Below are 16,766 nucleotides of genomic sequence, written 5' to 3' on the forward strand. Positions count from 1 at the left end.
TGGTATGCTGGCATTTATAGTAAGAGGATTCGAGTACAGGAGCAGGGAGGTACTACTGCAGTTGTACAAAGCCTTGGTGAGACCACACCTGGAGTATTGTGTGCAGTTTTGGTCCCCTAATCTGAGGAAAGACATCCTTGCCATAGAGGGAGTACAAAGAAGGTTCACCAGCTTGATTCCTGGGATGGCAGGACTTTCATATGTTGAAAGACTGGATGAACTAGGCTTATACTCGTTGGAATTTAGAAGATTGAGGGGGGATCTGATTGAAACGTATAAAATCCTAAAAGGATTGGACAGGCTAGATGCAGGAAGATTGTTCCCGATGTTGGGGAAGTCCAGAACGAGGGGTCACAGTTTGAGGATAAAGAGGAAGCCTTTTAGGACCGAGATTAGGAAAAACTTCTTCACACAGAGAGTGGTGAATCTGTGGAATTCTCTGCCGCAGGAAAATAGTTGAGGCCAGTTCATTGGCTATATTTAAAAGGGAGTTAGATATGGCCCTTGTGGCTAAAGGGATCAGGGGGTATGGAGGGAAGGCTGGTGCAGGGTTCTGAGTTGGATGATCAGCCATGATCATACTGAATGGCGGTGCAGACTCGAAGGGCCGAATGGCCTACTCCTGCACCTATTTCCTATATTTCTATGTTTCTACCCCCAACCTTTGTGTCATCAGCAAATTTACTAACCCTTCCCTCCACTTGCTAATCCAGGTCATTTATAAAAATCACGAAGAGTAGGGGTCCCAGAATGGATCCCTGAGTCATCGACCTCCATGCAGAATATGACCCATCTACAACCACTCTTTGACTTCTGTGGGCAAGCCAGTTCTGGAGCCACAAAGCAATGTCCCCTTGGATCCCATGCCTCCTTACTTTCTCAATAAGCCTTGCATGGGGTACCTTATCAAATGCCTTGCTGAAATCCATATACACTGCATCTATGGCTCTACCTTCATCAATGTGTTTAGCCACATCCTCAAAAAATTCAGTCAGGATTATAAGGCATGACCTGCCTTTGACAGAGCCATGCTGACTATTCCTAATCATATTATGCTTCTCCAAACATTCATAAATCCTGCCTCACAGGATCTTCTCCATCAACTTACCAACCACTGAAGTAGGACTAAATGGTCTAAAATTTCCTGGGCTATCTCTACTCCCTTTCTGGAATAAGGGAAGGACATCTGCAATGCTCCAATCCTCTGGAACCTCTCCCGTCATCATTGATGTTGCTAAGATCATCGCCAGAGGCTCAACAATCTCCTCCCTTGCTTCCCATAGTAGCCTGGTGAACATCCTGTCCAGTTCTGGTGACTTATCCAACTTGATGCTTTCCAAAAACTCCAGCACAACCTCTTCCTTAATATCTACATGCTCAAGCTTTTCAGTTCACTGCAAGTCATCCCTACAATCGCCAAGATCGTTTTCTGTCATGAATACTGAAGCAAAGTACTCATTAAGTACCTCTACTATCTCCTCCAGTTCCATACACACTTTTCCACTGTCACACTTGATTGGTCCTATTCCCTCACGCCTTATTCTCTTACTTTTACATAATTGTAGAACGCCTTGGGGTTTTCCTTAATCCTGCCTGCCAAGGCCTTCACATGGCCCCTTCTGGCTCTCCTAATTTCATTCTTAAGCTCCTTCCTGCTACCCTTATAATCTTCTAGATTTCTATCATTAGATAGTTTTTTGAACCTTTCATAAGCTCTTCTTCTTGAGTAGATTTACAACAGCCTTTGTACACCACGGTTTCTGTACCCTACCATCCTTTCCGTCTCATTGGAACATATCTATGCAGAACCCCACGCAAATATCCCCTGAATATTTGCCACATTTCTTCTGTATGTTTCCCTGAGAACATCTGTTTCCATTTTATGCTTCCAAGTTCCTGCCTGATAGCCTCATATTTCCTCTCACTCCAATTAAACGTTTCTCTAAATTGTCTGTTCCTATCCCTCTCCAATGCTATGGTAAAGGAGTTAGAATTGTGATCACTATCTCCAGAATGCTCTCCCACTGAGAAACCTGACACTTGACCAGGTTCATTTCCCAATACCAATACAGCCTCTCCTCTTGTAGGCTTATCTACATAGTGTGACGGGGTCCTGAATTACCCCTATAAACTGTGCTTTTGAAAAGAGAGAGAGAGAGTTATTTAACACCAACATCTTGTTTTTAAGAGAGAGAGACAGAAAGAAAGAAAGGGAGAGAGACGAAGACTGCTTTGAGATGGTGTTATGAACCCCTAAGGTTCATATTTCCTTTGGATTGTCACTTTAAGGCATGAGGAGGAACTGAGACTAACTTTTGGATTTCTGCTGAGTTCGGAGAGAAAGGGCACCGAGCAGCTCGTAAGTCGCTATGGTGAACAAGGACGGCGTTATCCGATGGACAATCGATGTTATGGTTTCTCTGGAGCGTGTTTATACTTGCCAAGAACATCACCTGCTAGTGCATTCTTACGCAGACAAAGGAAGGAGGAGTTATTTGAGAGACAGTTGGTACTCAGTACGGTGAGATAAATAGAAGGTCAGATGATAGACCTGAAACACATGGTTTTGGACACTGAATGAGCTTTGTTGTACCCACAGAAAAAGTGGGTTTTTGGAGGATCGATCAGGCAGATTGATCAGTGGCTCTTGCAGTGAGAAAAGGGAATGACCGGTGGGGAGTTGTCCATGTGTCCAATCTTTGCCTAGGTTGATGATTCCACCACAGAGGAACGGTCCCCTTTGTTGAAGTCACAGTCGGTGACTTTTAAAGGATTTCAGAAGACAACGGGAAGATCGATGGTGTCAGCTGATCTGAAGACTCAAATCTTTCCCTCTCTATCTCTCCATCACTACTCAACTCAATACCACAAACTGAACTGAACTTTACTCATTATCATAAGACTATCTATTTACCCCTAGACTTGAAGAAGCTTGGTTTTTATATATATTCCACACTTACTTATATATAATCATTGCTAACCTGTTTGATTTATCTACATTTATATTACTGTATTGCGTAGTTACTAATAAATAATATTAGTTAATAGCAATACTGGACTCCAAAGAGTTTATTATTTTGCTGGTTCGTTAACCCGTCACGGGGTACGTAATAATAGTGTGCCAAGAAAACTTTCTGAACACACCTAACAAACTCCACCCCACCTAAACCCCTCACTCTTGGGAGATGCCAATCAATATTTGGGAAATTAAAATCTCCCACCACAACAACCCTGTTATTGCTGATGTTATTACAACTTTGCAGAATCTGTCTCCCTATCTGCTCCTTGATGTCCCTGTTACTATTGGGTGGTCTACAAAAAAAACACCCAATAGAGTTACTGATCCTTCCTGTTCCTAACTTCCACCCATGGAGACTCCGTAGACAACCCCTCCATGACTTCCTCCTTTTCTGCAGCCCTGACACTATCCCTGATCAACAGTGCCACACCCCCACCTCTTTTGTCTCCCTCCTTGTCCTTTCTGAAACATCCTAAGCCTGGCACTTGAAGTAACCATTCTTGCCCCTGCATCATCCAAGTCTCTGTAATGGCCACAACATCATAGCTCCAAGTGCTGATCCACGCTCCAAGCTCATCTGCTTTGTTCATAATACTTCTCGCATTAAAATAGACACATCTCAAACCATTGGAAGGAAGTGTACGGTCATACTCTTTGGTAGAAGGAATAAAGGTGTGTAAACTATTTTCGAAACAAGGTGAAAATTCAAAAATCTGGTGTGCAAAGGGAGTTGGGAGTCCTTGAGTAGGATTTCCTTCAGGTTACTTGCAGGCTGAGTCTGTGGTAAGGAAGGCAAATGCAAGGCTAGCATTCATTTTGAGAGCACTAGAATATAAATGCAACGATGAAATGCTGAAGCTTTATAAGGCATTGGTCAGATTGCACTTCGAATATTGTGAGCAGTTTTGGGCTCCTTACCTAAGCAAGGATGTGCTAGCATTGGAAAGAGTCCAGGGGAGGTTCACAAGAATGGTCCTGAGAATGGAAGGGTTAACATATGAGGAGCATTTGATGGTCTGGGCCTAAACTTGCTGGAGATTAGAAGAATGAGGGGGATCAGGCTTACAGGAGTGAGATAGATCAGCTAAATGAATGGTGTCACAGCAACAATCTTGCACTCAATGTCAGTAAGACCGAAGAATTGATTGTGGACTTCAGAGAGCATAAGGCAAAGGAACACACACTATTCCTCATAGAGGGATCAGAAGTGGATAGAGTGAGCAATTTCAAGTTCCTGAGTGTCAACATCTCTGAGGATTCATTCTGGGCCGAACATATTGATGCAGTTACAAAGAAGGCACAACCGCGGCTATATTTCATTAGGAGTTTGGGGAGATTTAGTATATTACCAAAGACACTCAAATTTCTGTGGATGTACTGTAGAGAGCAATCTAACTGGCTACATCACTGTCTGGTATGGGGGTGGGGGGGGCACTGTACAGGATCAAAACAAGCTGCAGAAAGTTGTAACCTCAGTCAGCTCCATCATGGGCACTAGCCTCCCCAGCATCCAGGACATCTTCATGGAGCAATGTCTCAAAAAGGTGGCACCCATTATTAAGGACCCCCAACACCCAGAACACACCTTCTTCTCATTGCTACCACCAGGGAGGAGGTACAGGAGCCTGAAGACACACACTTATTAATTCAGAAATCGCTTTTTCACTTTTGCCATCGGATTTCTGAATGGACTTTGAACCCGTGGACACTACCTCACTAACAAGAGAAAATCTGCAGATGCTGGAAATCCAAACAACACACAAAATGCTGGTGGAACTCAACAGGCCAGGCAGCATCTATGGAAAAGAGTACAGTCCATGTTTTGGGCTGAGACCCTTCATCAGGACTGGAGAAAAGAAAGAAGGTGGGAGGAGGGGAGGAAGAAACACAAGGTGAGTGGTGAAACCGGGAGGGCTGAAGTAAAGAGCTGCGACATTGATTGGTCAAAGAGATACAGGACTGGAGAAGGGGGAATCTGGTGGGAGAGGACAGAAGACCATAGAAGAAAGAAAAAGGGGAGAGCACCAGTGTGAGGTGATGGGCAGGTAAGGAGATAAGGTGAGAGAGGGAAATGGGAGTTTGGAATGGTGAAGGTGGGGTGGGGTAGCATTACCAGAAGTTCGAGAAATTGATGTTCATGCCATCAGGCTGGAGGCTAACTGGACAGAATATAATGTGTTGTTCCTCCAACCTGAGTGTGGTCTGCCATGGCGTGACAGTAGAGGACTTTTTTTTCTCTTTTTGCACTACTTATTTAACTTTAAAAATCTATATATTTACTGTAATTTTCATTTTCTATTATTTTGTATTACAATGTACTGCCGCTGTATAACAACAAATTTCATGTCAAATAGATAGATAGTTGCTTTATTGATCCCAAGGGAAATTACAGTGTCACAGTAGCAAAAGAAGTGCACAGGTATACAAATATTAGAAGAGAAGTAAGAAAGAATAAAAAAAAAGTTAGCTCAAATAGCCTAATAAGAGGGAGTCATCACTTCCCTGCATATAGGTTGACTCATTAGAGAGCCTAATGGCTGAGGGTAAGAATGACTTCATGTACTGCTCTTTGGAGCAGAGCAGTTGTCTTAGTCTATTACTAAAAGTGTTCCTCTGTCCAGCCCGATGCCGACCCCCTAGGCCTGAATCGATGAAGGAAGGTCCAGCCAAGGTGGCAAGCAGAGGGTGAGAAACATTGTACAGAATTGCCAGGATCGGTCCTTTGTTCGACCATAGCCTCCAGTGTGTCCAGTTTGACTCCTATAACAGAGCCAGCCTTTCTAATCAGTTTATTGAGCCTGTTGGCATCACTTGTGTTGATGCCATTGCCCCAGCACATACCACATAGAAGATTGTACTGGTGACAACAGACTGGTAGAACAAGTGAAAGAGAGGCCACAGGACCTCAGTCTCCTCAGGAAGTAGAGACCACTCTGGCCCTTCTTGTACACAGCCTCTGTGTTGGTGCTCCACTCAAGTCTGTCATCCAGGTGCACCCTCAAGTACTTGTAGGTCTCACCACATCCATGTCCTCACCATCAATAGTAACAGGGAGCAGTGCAGGCTCAGTCTTCCTAAAGTCCATCACCTCCCTTTATTGCTGAGGCATCATAGAATTTCTGCAGATGACATGACTCAGTGCTGTATCTAAAGCCTAAAGAATACAGGGTAAACAGGAAGGGAGCCAATACTGTGGGGCCCCAGTGCTGCTCATAGCCATGTCTGACACATAGCTCTGAAGCTGCACAAACTGTGGTTTGCCAGTCAGATAGTCCATTATCCAGGAATCAATGGAAGTGCCAATCTGCATTGAACGGAGCTTTTTCCCCAGCAATGAGGGCTGTATGGTATTGAAGGCACTTGAGAAATCAAACAACATTGATCCTCACAGTGCTGCCCTGCTTATCCAAATGGGAGTTGGCTGTATTCAACAGGTAGATGACAGCATCATCGACTCCAATGTGCAGCTGGTAGGCAAACTGCAGGGAATTGAGGGCTGATTCGACCAGGGGTTGCAGGTGAGCCAGGACCAGCCTCTCTAGGGTCTTCATGATGTGTGAGGTCAGTAGTCATTCAAGACTTTCATTTGGCCCTTCTTGGGTACTGGGACCACACGTGATGCTTTCTACACACACGGGACCCTTTCCAGGCTGAGACTCAGATGGAAAATGCGCTGGAGAACTCCACACAACTGCTTAGCACATCCCTTCACGACCTTGGGGTTCACACCATCCAGTCCCAATGCTTTGCCATGTCTGAGTTTCCCCAGAGACCTTCTTACTTACTCAGTAGTGGAGGCTATTCACCTCCTCTCTCATCTCCATTCCGGCCCCAAATGAGGCAACACTTCACCTGTGAATCTTTTGGGGTGATCTATTGTATCTGGTGCTCCTGATGTAGCCTACTCTACATTGGTGAGACCCATCATAAATTGGGGGACCGTTTCATCAAGCACCTCTGCTCAATCTGCCAAAAGTGGAAATTCCTGTTGTTCCAATATTTTAATTCTGATTCCCATTCCCATTCCGACATGTCAGTCCACGGCCTCTTCTTTTGCCATGATAAGGCCACGCTTGCGGTGCAAAGGCAACACCATATATGCCGTCTTGGTAGCCTCCAACCTGATGGCATGAATATCGACTTCTCCTTCTGTTAAAAAATAATTCTTTCCTCTTGCACCCCTCTTCTTTTATTCCCTATCTTGCCTCTTATCTCTTTTCACCTGTCTATCACCTCCTCCTGCTGCTCTTCCTTCTATGGTCTACTCTCCTGTCCTATTGGATTCCTTCCTCTCCAGCCCTTTACCTTTCCTACCCACCTGGCTGCACCTATCACCTTCTAACTACCCTCCTTACCCCCCTACCACCTTTTTATGCTGGCATCTTCTTCCTACCTTTCCAGTCCTGAAGAAGGGCCTTGGCCCGAAATGTCAACTGTTTGTTCATTTCCATAGATGCTGCCTGACCTGCTGACTTCCTCCAGTATTTTTTGTGTGTTGCTTTGGATTTGCAGCATCTTCAGACTTTCTTGTGTTTAAATATCTTATAACCCTTCTTCACCACCCTATTTTTCCGTTCAGGATCTTTAGTGCTTGTACATGAATATTCAGTAGTTCCCACAACCCTTAGCATACACTATGTATGTATTCTAACCTTATCAGAACCCCAAAATATATTTCTTCACACTTATCCATCTGGCACTTTCCTACAGAATTTATCAGCTGTGTAATGGCTATTACACTATGCTCACTTATTTACATTTGTGCCATTAATTCACCCTTTATTCAGATGAAGAGCCTTCATTGTTATCCTTTTATCACTCTTACTCAGAGTCTAATTGAGGCGTCCTTTTATATTTAAATCCTATACACCTTCTTGAGAAATTTGTATTTTCATTATTCCTCTCTCTCTCTCTCTCCCCCTCCCCCCCCCGCCCCCCCCAACCTATCACTTGCCTTTCACAGCTCGCATCACTGTCAATCTTGGGTCATACACAAATTTCAAAATTTTGCCTTGTAGATGGCCCAATGTCCAGTTCCATATTATGAATAAAAAAAAAGATAAAACCTGACACTGATCTCTAAAAATGCCCTTATTCACACTCTCTAGTCCAAAAAACAACTGTTCAATGTAAGCTGGTGGTATCCATTACTAAGTCACATCCTTTTTATGCCATATGCTTCAACTTTACTGCTAAGTCTGCCTTACGAAAGTCCATATACTCCTATTAGCTATTATCACCTCAACTGATTGCTTTCATCAACAAATTCTACCAAATTGGTAAAACACAATTTATCCTTACAAAATAGTTAATGCTTGCTTTCCTCTGAGTGACTTTACTGCACTCCCAGATCAATGTTTCTAAAAGCTTTCGCACAACTGGGATGACATTCATGGACTGAGGTGCCGGGCTTGAAGGGTAGCATTCACCAGTCTCCAAACCACTGGCAGTGTCCAAAGAGCCCTTAGAAGTCAAAGTCTCTGAAATTCCTCTTGTGTTTCCCCAGAATTCGGCAGTGTGACCTGTATTGTATTTATTATTTCATTAATATTGATTGATCAAGCATTCTTTGTTGATATAATTCTTTACAGGTTATATGTAAGAAGTACGAGAATGGCATACGTCATTACATCACAACATCATATGTGAGTGACTCACTAAACAAAATAAACTAAGTAGGTAAGGCATTTGATAAGATATCCCATGCAAGGCTTATTGAGAAAGTAAGGAAGCATGGGATCCAAGGGGACATTGATTTGTGGATCCAGAACTGGCTTGCCCACAGAAGGCAAAGAGTGGTTGTAGATGGGTCATATTTTGCATGGAGGTCGATGACCAGTGGTGTGCCTCAGGGATCTGTTCTGGGACCCCTACTCTTTGTGATTTTTATAAATGCCCTGGATGAGGAAGTGGAGGGAAGGGTTAGTAAATTTGCTGATGACACAAAGGTTGGAGGTGTTGTGGATAGTGTGGAGGGCTGGAGCGGAACATCGATAGGATGCAAAACTGGGCTGAGAAGTGGCAGGTGGAGTTCAACCCAGATAAGTGTGAGGTGGTTCATTTTGGTAGGTCAAATATGATGACAGGATATAGTTGTAAGGGGGTTTCGACTCTTATGTTACTGCTGAGGCTAATTAAAATGCCTCTTTGTTATGTTAATCTGGGGAATGCAGCTTTGTTGTGTTAAACGTTGAGAAAGTTTGCGCTAGCAGCTTGTTTTGGTTTAGAGTGTGATAAGAAATATGTTATTAACCAATTGGGATAGTTGTTATGGTTTTGGTGTATTTGAAGATACTGTATGTGTGGGGTTTTGGGGCAGAAGGCGGGAAAGCGAGACAGAGGATGGACGAGGTGCTGTGATGTCCGCTAATGGGGTCGGACCCCGAGGAGGGCGTTCGGCGAGGAGACGGAGACAGACTCGTGTGGAGCGTCTGGTCGGCCACCGTTGTTGGTCCCAGGCGGCTGGTCGAGGTGGTCTGAGGGGTCATAGGGTGAAGAAGAAGGTCCTTGAGCTCCAACGGTTTTGTGCACCAAGAGATTGAACTTTGATAAGTGTGGCGCCTTTTATTTTCCTTTTATATTTTATTCTCTCTTAATTATATAGTTCCAGTAATATCTATAAACTGTAAATCATTTAATCGTATCTGGTGTATTGTCTGTTATTTGGGTGGGGTGGGGTACATCACACAGCATCCACACAAATGAATTATCCAGTTTGGCAGGGCTGAGGCTGTTTCCCTAAATGACAGCGAGCCAAGCGACCCTGAGGGTGGCCGGGGGTGGGGGCTACATAGTATTAATGGTAGTATCTTGGCAGTGTGGAGGATCAGAGGGATCTTGGGATCCAAGTCCATAGGACACTCAGGTTGACTGTGTGGTTTAAGAAGGCATACGATGCATTGGCCTTCATCAACCATGGGATTGAGTTTAAGAGCCAAGAGGTAATGTTAAAGCTATATAGGACCCTGGTCAGACCCCACTGGAGTACTGTGCTCAATTCTGGTCGCGTCACTACCAGAAGGATGTGGAAACCATAGAAAGGGTGCAGAGGAGATTTACAAGGATGTCGCCTGGATTGGGGAGCATGCCTTATAAGAATAGGTTGAGTGAACTCGGCCTTTTCTCCTTGAAGCGATGGAGGATGAGAGGTGACCTGATAGAGGTGTACAAGATAATGAAAGGTATTGATCATGTGTATAGTTCCCTGAAAGTGGAATCTCATGTGGATAGGGTAGTATCCTGGCCTTTATAAATCAGAGCATTGAGTATAGGAGTTGGGATGTAATGTTGAAATTGTAAAAGGCATTGGTGAGGCCAAATGTGGAGTATTGTGTACAGTTCTGGTCACCGAATTATAGGAAAGATGTCAATAAAATTGAGAGGGTACAGAGGAGATTTACTAAAATGTTGCCTGGGTTTCATCTCCTAAGTTACAGAGAAAGGTTGAACAAGTTAGGTCCTTATTCTTTGGAGCATAGAAGGTTGAGGGGGGACTTGATAGAGGTATTTAAAATTATGAGGGGGATAGATAGAGTTGACATGGATAGGCTTTTTCCATTGAGAGTGGGGGAGATTCAAACAAGAGGACATGAGTTGAGAGTTAAAGGGCAAAAGTTTAGAGGTAACATGAGGGGGAACTTCTTCGCTCAGAGAGTGGTAGCTGTGTGGAATGAGCTTCCGGCAGAAGTGGTTGAGGCAGGTTCGATATTGTCGTTTAAAGTTGAATTGGATAGTGTTACGTACCCCGTAATTGGGTTGCCAAACCAGCAGAAATGGACCACTTAGTTGGAGTCTGGATTACTGGAACTAAGAAAGTTTTATTAAAGAAATAAGTAACACAGTACCCTAATCGTAAGGATATAAATGCAACAGGTTAGCAACAGGTTAGTAACCTTAAAAAGATTCACCTGTTTGGCAACAGTTGCCAATTCTGATTTCCTGGCATCTTCTAATGCCTCCAAGGTTGGCACCTTTAGGAATTCCTCAATCTCCATTTCTGCTGTTTGCCCTTTTTTTCTTTCGGGAATTTTAACCCAATCAATTTACCCAGTCCCAAATTTGGCGTTCAAAATCGTGGACGAGATCCCCACTAATGTTACGTACCCCGTAACTGGGTTGCCAAACCAGCAGAAATGGACCACTTAGTTGGAGTCTGGATTACTGGAACTAAGGAAGTTTTATTGAAGAAATAAGTAACACAGTACTCTAATCGTAAGGATATAAATGCAACGGGTTAGCAATGATAAAACACACATGTACACAGAACTAGGGTAATAGGAATCAAAAAGCTCTATCTCAGTCTAGGGGTAAAATGATCAGTCTCAAGTGACGCAGAGTTCAGTTCAGCTTAGTACCGTTCGCAGTAATCGCTGTTGTGCCGTTGGAGAAAGAGAGAGAGATAATATGCAAATCTGATTCAGATAGACCTTTGTTCTTCGCAGTTAGCTTTCGGGCGAACCCTTTTATGTCTTCTGTGGTCACAGACTGTGACCTCTCCATTCTGGATACGACCGTTCTTCCGCGGTGAACCCGGCACCCAGGCAAGGGCGGACACACACACCAGGTTCCCCCCGATCGTACCTTTTCATCCTGTGCGTCTATGGTCGGTTCCCGTGACCAGACCTCCAGACTCCCACCAACTTGTGGGGGCACACCGCTTTTCCAGGGTCTCGTTATCTCGTGATCTTGTGGTGTCTGTTGTACCTTAGCGAACCTGTTCCTTTTATCCCCCTGCTGGGGTATCGCCTGTCCATCAAACTTCAAACAGTTCAGGTTCAAAGCAACCGGTCTGTCAATACTCTTAATTGTGTTTCTCTTCCGTTATCTCTCTCTCCTCTCTCATTAACATTTTGAACGCTTCTCCATTGTCTCCCTTATCTCTCTCATCAGTATCAATCTTCTGATAACTTGGTTTGTCATCACAATAGCTATATGGACAGGAAAGGAATGGAGGGTTATGGGCTGAGTGCAGGTCGGTGGGACTAGGTGAGAGTAAGAGTTCAGCACGGACTAGAGGGGCCGAGATGGCCTGTTTCCGTGCTGTAATTGTTATATGGTTATATGTGGATAGTCAGAGGCTTTTTCCCCAGGGCTGAAATGGCTAGCAGGAGAGGGCATAGTTTTAAGGTGCTTGGAAGTAGGTACAGAGGAGATGTCAGGGGTAAGCTTTTTATCCAGAGTGGTGAATGCATGGAATGGGCTGCTGGTGGCAGTGGTGGGGTCAGATACAGTAGGGTCTTTTAAGAGACTCCTGAATAGGTACATGTAGCTTAGAAAAATAGAGGGCTATAGGTAACCCTAGGTAGTTCTTAGGTAAGGACATGTTTGGCACAGCATTGTGGGCTGAAGGGCCTTTATTGTGCTCTAGGTTTTCTATGTTTCTATCTCCGGGCTCTCGTGAGTTTCTTCTGCTTGGTTTCTGAAGTTACAAAACATAGCAGTGGGGATGAGCAAGTTTTAAAATGAACCTGCGAAGACTACCTACCTGTTGAAGCATTGCGGGTTTTTCTTTGGAAGGTGGTGAGAGATGTGTATGTTTTTAAAAAAAGCGCAGCACGTGTTTCTTTGAAGGAGAGAGAGGCGGTCGAGTTTAAAAAAAGGTAGAAAATCGACAAAATTTATGGGTTCATAAACAGTGAGTGCAGAGTGATGATAATAGTAAATTTTTAAAAAGCAGAAATGTTTGCCTACATTGGAAAGATAGACATGTTTGATTGCGCAACAGATAACTGGATGATGTATACTGAAAAAACTGAGCAGTATCTTGAAGCAAATGAAATAGTCAATGAAAAGCGAGAGCCAGTGTTAGGTAGGTGGAAAAGCATACAGTTTGCTTGGAAGTTTAACTGCTTTAACCAAACCAGCCAAAATGACCTTTGCTGATATATGAATGCAATGCAGAAACATTAAGAAACAGTAAGGATAAAAGGACCCTGATATTAGATTAGATTATGAGGACACTCAGTCCTCATTTATTGTCATTTAGAAACGCATGCATGCATGAAGAAATGATACAATGTTCCTCCAGAGTAATATCACACAAAAACAGGACAAACCAAAGACTAACACTGACAAAACTGCATAATTGTAACATGTATTTACAGCAGTGCAAAACAATACCATAATTTGATAAAGAACAGAGCATGGGCACAGTAAAAAAAAAGATCTCAAGTCCCGATCGACTCCTATAGTCCCAGATAGCAGGTGGCAAAAAGGGAGAAACTCCCCTGCCATAAACCTCCAGGCATCGACAACTGACAACTGCCGATGCATTGGATGCACCCGACCACAGTCAACTGAGTCTGTCCGAAAACTTCGAGCCTCCGACCAGCCCCTCCGACACAGCCTCCGGAGTGCCATCCTCTGCCGAGCACCTTCGACCTCATCCCGGCCGCCAAAACAAGCAAAGCCAAGGACTCAGAGGCCTACTCCTCCAGAGATTCTGGACCACACAGTAGCAGCGACAGCGAAGCAGGCATTTCAGAAGTTTCTCCAGATGTTCCTCCGTGCTCTCTCGTCTGTGTCCATCAAATCAGAATTGTGCACGTTACCCTACTTGACAAATACAGATATCATTCCGGAGCGGCCGTGCATGCTGCGTCACACTACCATCTTCTCCTCCTCATACAGGTCTTCCAACAGTAGCTGAGATGTGGACCACAGATTGCAACAGGAAATAGGAAAGGCATATCAAAAGGGTAATATTATGATAGTCATGTGAGATTTCAACATGCAGGTCAATTGGGAAAATTAGGTTGGTAATGGAGCTCAAGGGAGTGAGTTTGTTGAATGCCCAAGAGATGGCTTTTTAGAGCAGTTTGTCATTGAGCCTACTAAGGGATCAGTTATATTGGATTAGGTGTTATTGTAATGAACTGGAGGTAATTAGATAGCTTAAGGTAAAAGAACTCTTAGGAGGCAGTGATCACAGTATGATTGAGTTCAACTTGAACTTTGATAGGGAAAAAGTAAAGTATGACATAGTATTTCAGTAGAGTAAAGGAAATTGCAGTGGTATGAGAGAAGAGTTGGCCCAAGTAAATTGGAAAGAGCTGCTGGCAAGGATGACAGCAGAGCAGCAATGGCTTGAGTTTCTGGGAAAATGAGGAAGGTGCTGAACAGATGTATTCCAAAAGCAAAGAAATACTCGAATGGTAAAACAGTACAACTGTGACTGACAAGGGAAGTCAAAGCTAATGTAAAAGAGAGAGCAAAAGAGAGACCATCAACAACACAAAAATTACTGAAAAGACAGAGGATTGGGAAGCTTTTAAAAACCTACAGAGAGCAACTAAAAGAATCATTAGGAGGGAAAAGATGAAATATCAAAGCCAGCTAGCAAAGAATATCAAAGTGGATAGTAAAAGCTTTATCAAGTATGTAAAAAATAAAAGAGAGATGAGAGTGGATATAGGACTGCTAGAAAATGAGGCTGGAGAAATAATAACAAGGTACAAGAAGGTGGCAGATGAACTAAATGAGTATTTTGCATTAGTCTTCACTGTGGAAGACACTAGCAGTGTGCCAGATGTTGAAGGGTGTGAGGGAGAGAAGTGAGTTCAGTTACTATTACAAGAGAGAAGGTGCCCAAAAAGGGTGCATAAGTCACCCGGACCAGATGAACTGCACCCTAGGGTTCTGAACGAGACAGCTGTAAATATTGTGGAGGCATTAGTAAATATCTTTCAAAAAACATTGGACCCTAGAATGGTGCCGGAGGACTGGAAAATTGCAAATGTCACTCCATTCTTTAAGAAAGGAGCAAGTCAGCAGAAAGGAAATTATAGACCAGTTAGCCTGACCGCAGTGATTGGGAAGATGTTGGAGTAAATTGTTAAGGATGAGGTTATGGAGTACTTGGTGACACAGGACAAGATAGGACAAAGTCAGCATGGTTTCCTAAGGGAAAAACTTACCTGTTGAATGTCTTGGAATTCTTTGAGATGTTACGTACCCCGTAACTGGGTTGCCAAACCAGCAGAAATGGATCACTCAGTTGGAGTCTGGATTACTAGAACTAAGAAAGCTTTATTAAAGAAACAAGCAACACAGTACTCTAATCAAAAGGATAATAAATGCAACAGTTCAGCAATGATAAACACACATGTACACAGAATTAAGATAACAGGATCAATCAAGCTCTATCGTTGTCTAGGGGTAAATGACCAGTTTCAAAGTGACGCAAAGTTCAGTTCAATTTAGTTCAGTTCAGTTCGCAGACAGTGGAGGGAAGGAGAGAGAGAGCAAAAACGAATGAATATTCAAAACGGCTTCCACACAGACCTTTGCAGTCAGCTTTCAGGCGAGTCCTTTGTGATGTCATCTGAGGTCACCGACCGTGACCCCTCCGTTTCCCGATATGATCGTTTCTCTGCGGTGAACCTGGCACCCAGGCAAGGGTGGACACACACCAGGTTCCCGCCGATCGTGCCTTTCCACCCTGAGCGTCTATGGCCTGGTCCCACAACCAGCCTTCCAAAACTTCCCACCGACTTGTGAGAGACGCACCGCTTCCAGGGTCTCGTTACCTCGGGTGTCGTGTGTGCCTTGCCTTAGCGAACCTGTCCCTTTTTATCCCCCTGCTGGGGTATCGCCTGTCCATCACTTCAAACAGTTCAGGGTTCAAAGGGGGAGCCGATCTTGACAGCTCTCTCCTTCTGTTACTCTCTCTCCCGTCCCTTCATTAACATTTCCAAATGCTGCTCCGTTGTTTTCCCTATCTCTCTCTCTCCTGAAGACAGGTGGCAGACCAACTGCTGATCCCACTGGTGCCAGCACAGGACAGCTACATCTTAATCTATGTGTATTCTTGTCACACTTCCCCCCTTTAAGGATTTTTACCAGGGGTAAAAATTACAAACATGAATACATTATTTGATACACACAAATACACATCTTTATCAGCTATTTGGCTAATACAGCGAATTTGAAGTTGTCAACACCTGGCAGACAGTCAGCCATCACATTTTCTGTTCCTTTTATATGTGTTATCAATAATCCCTTAGACCAGGCTCCAACTTAGCAAACTTCATAGTGGCCAAAAACACTGATGAATTGCGATCAATGTAACCTCTCATTGGGTTTCGTCCCGGACCACAGTAACAAGGGTCGTTCCATTCCGACTTAGTTTTCTCTGGCAAGGGCTTAGTAGGAGGGGGTCGGGTAGTAACCGCGGCGTTATTGCAAAACTTCCTACAGTACCCCACCATCTCCAAGAGCCTTCTGAGGGCCCTCTTGTCTGTCGGGGTTGGGATGTCAGAGATAGCCCGCACTTTAGCTTGCATCGCTGCCAGCTGCCCCTGTGTCACCACAATTCCCAGGTAAGTGACCTTCGTGTGGCCGAACTCATTTTTTTCAAGGTTCACTATCAAGCTGGCTTCAGACAGCCGTATTACATCGCCAATACACACCTCTGTGTTCGTCAGCACTTTCGTCTCAGAATTACTCATTCTATAGGGCTGTTGCTTGCTAGTCTAACCTAGTGTAGAAAGCACCACTCAACGTCCCAGTTCTTTGCATTGCCTCGGGACAATCAAACACACGTGTGCGAGTCATTTAATTACTTCTCCTAAAGAGTTGCTTTGTTCAGGGATTAAGGGAGAGACCTTACCAGCAGAGCTGGCCAAAACAATAGCCTTCTCCCATCTGGTCGATACCATACTCATCTTTTCAAAATGTTTTTTTTCTCTTATCGGGGGACCCTAGCTTCATTGATTTCCGCGCTAACACCGACTAGGTTTGTTAGCAT

Source organism: Mobula birostris, unplaced genomic scaffold, assembly GCF_030028105.1.
Source record: "Mobula birostris isolate sMobBir1 unplaced genomic scaffold, sMobBir1.hap1 scaffold_361, whole genome shotgun sequence".
NCBI lineage: Eukaryota > Metazoa > Chordata > Chondrichthyes > Myliobatiformes > Myliobatidae > Mobula > Mobula birostris.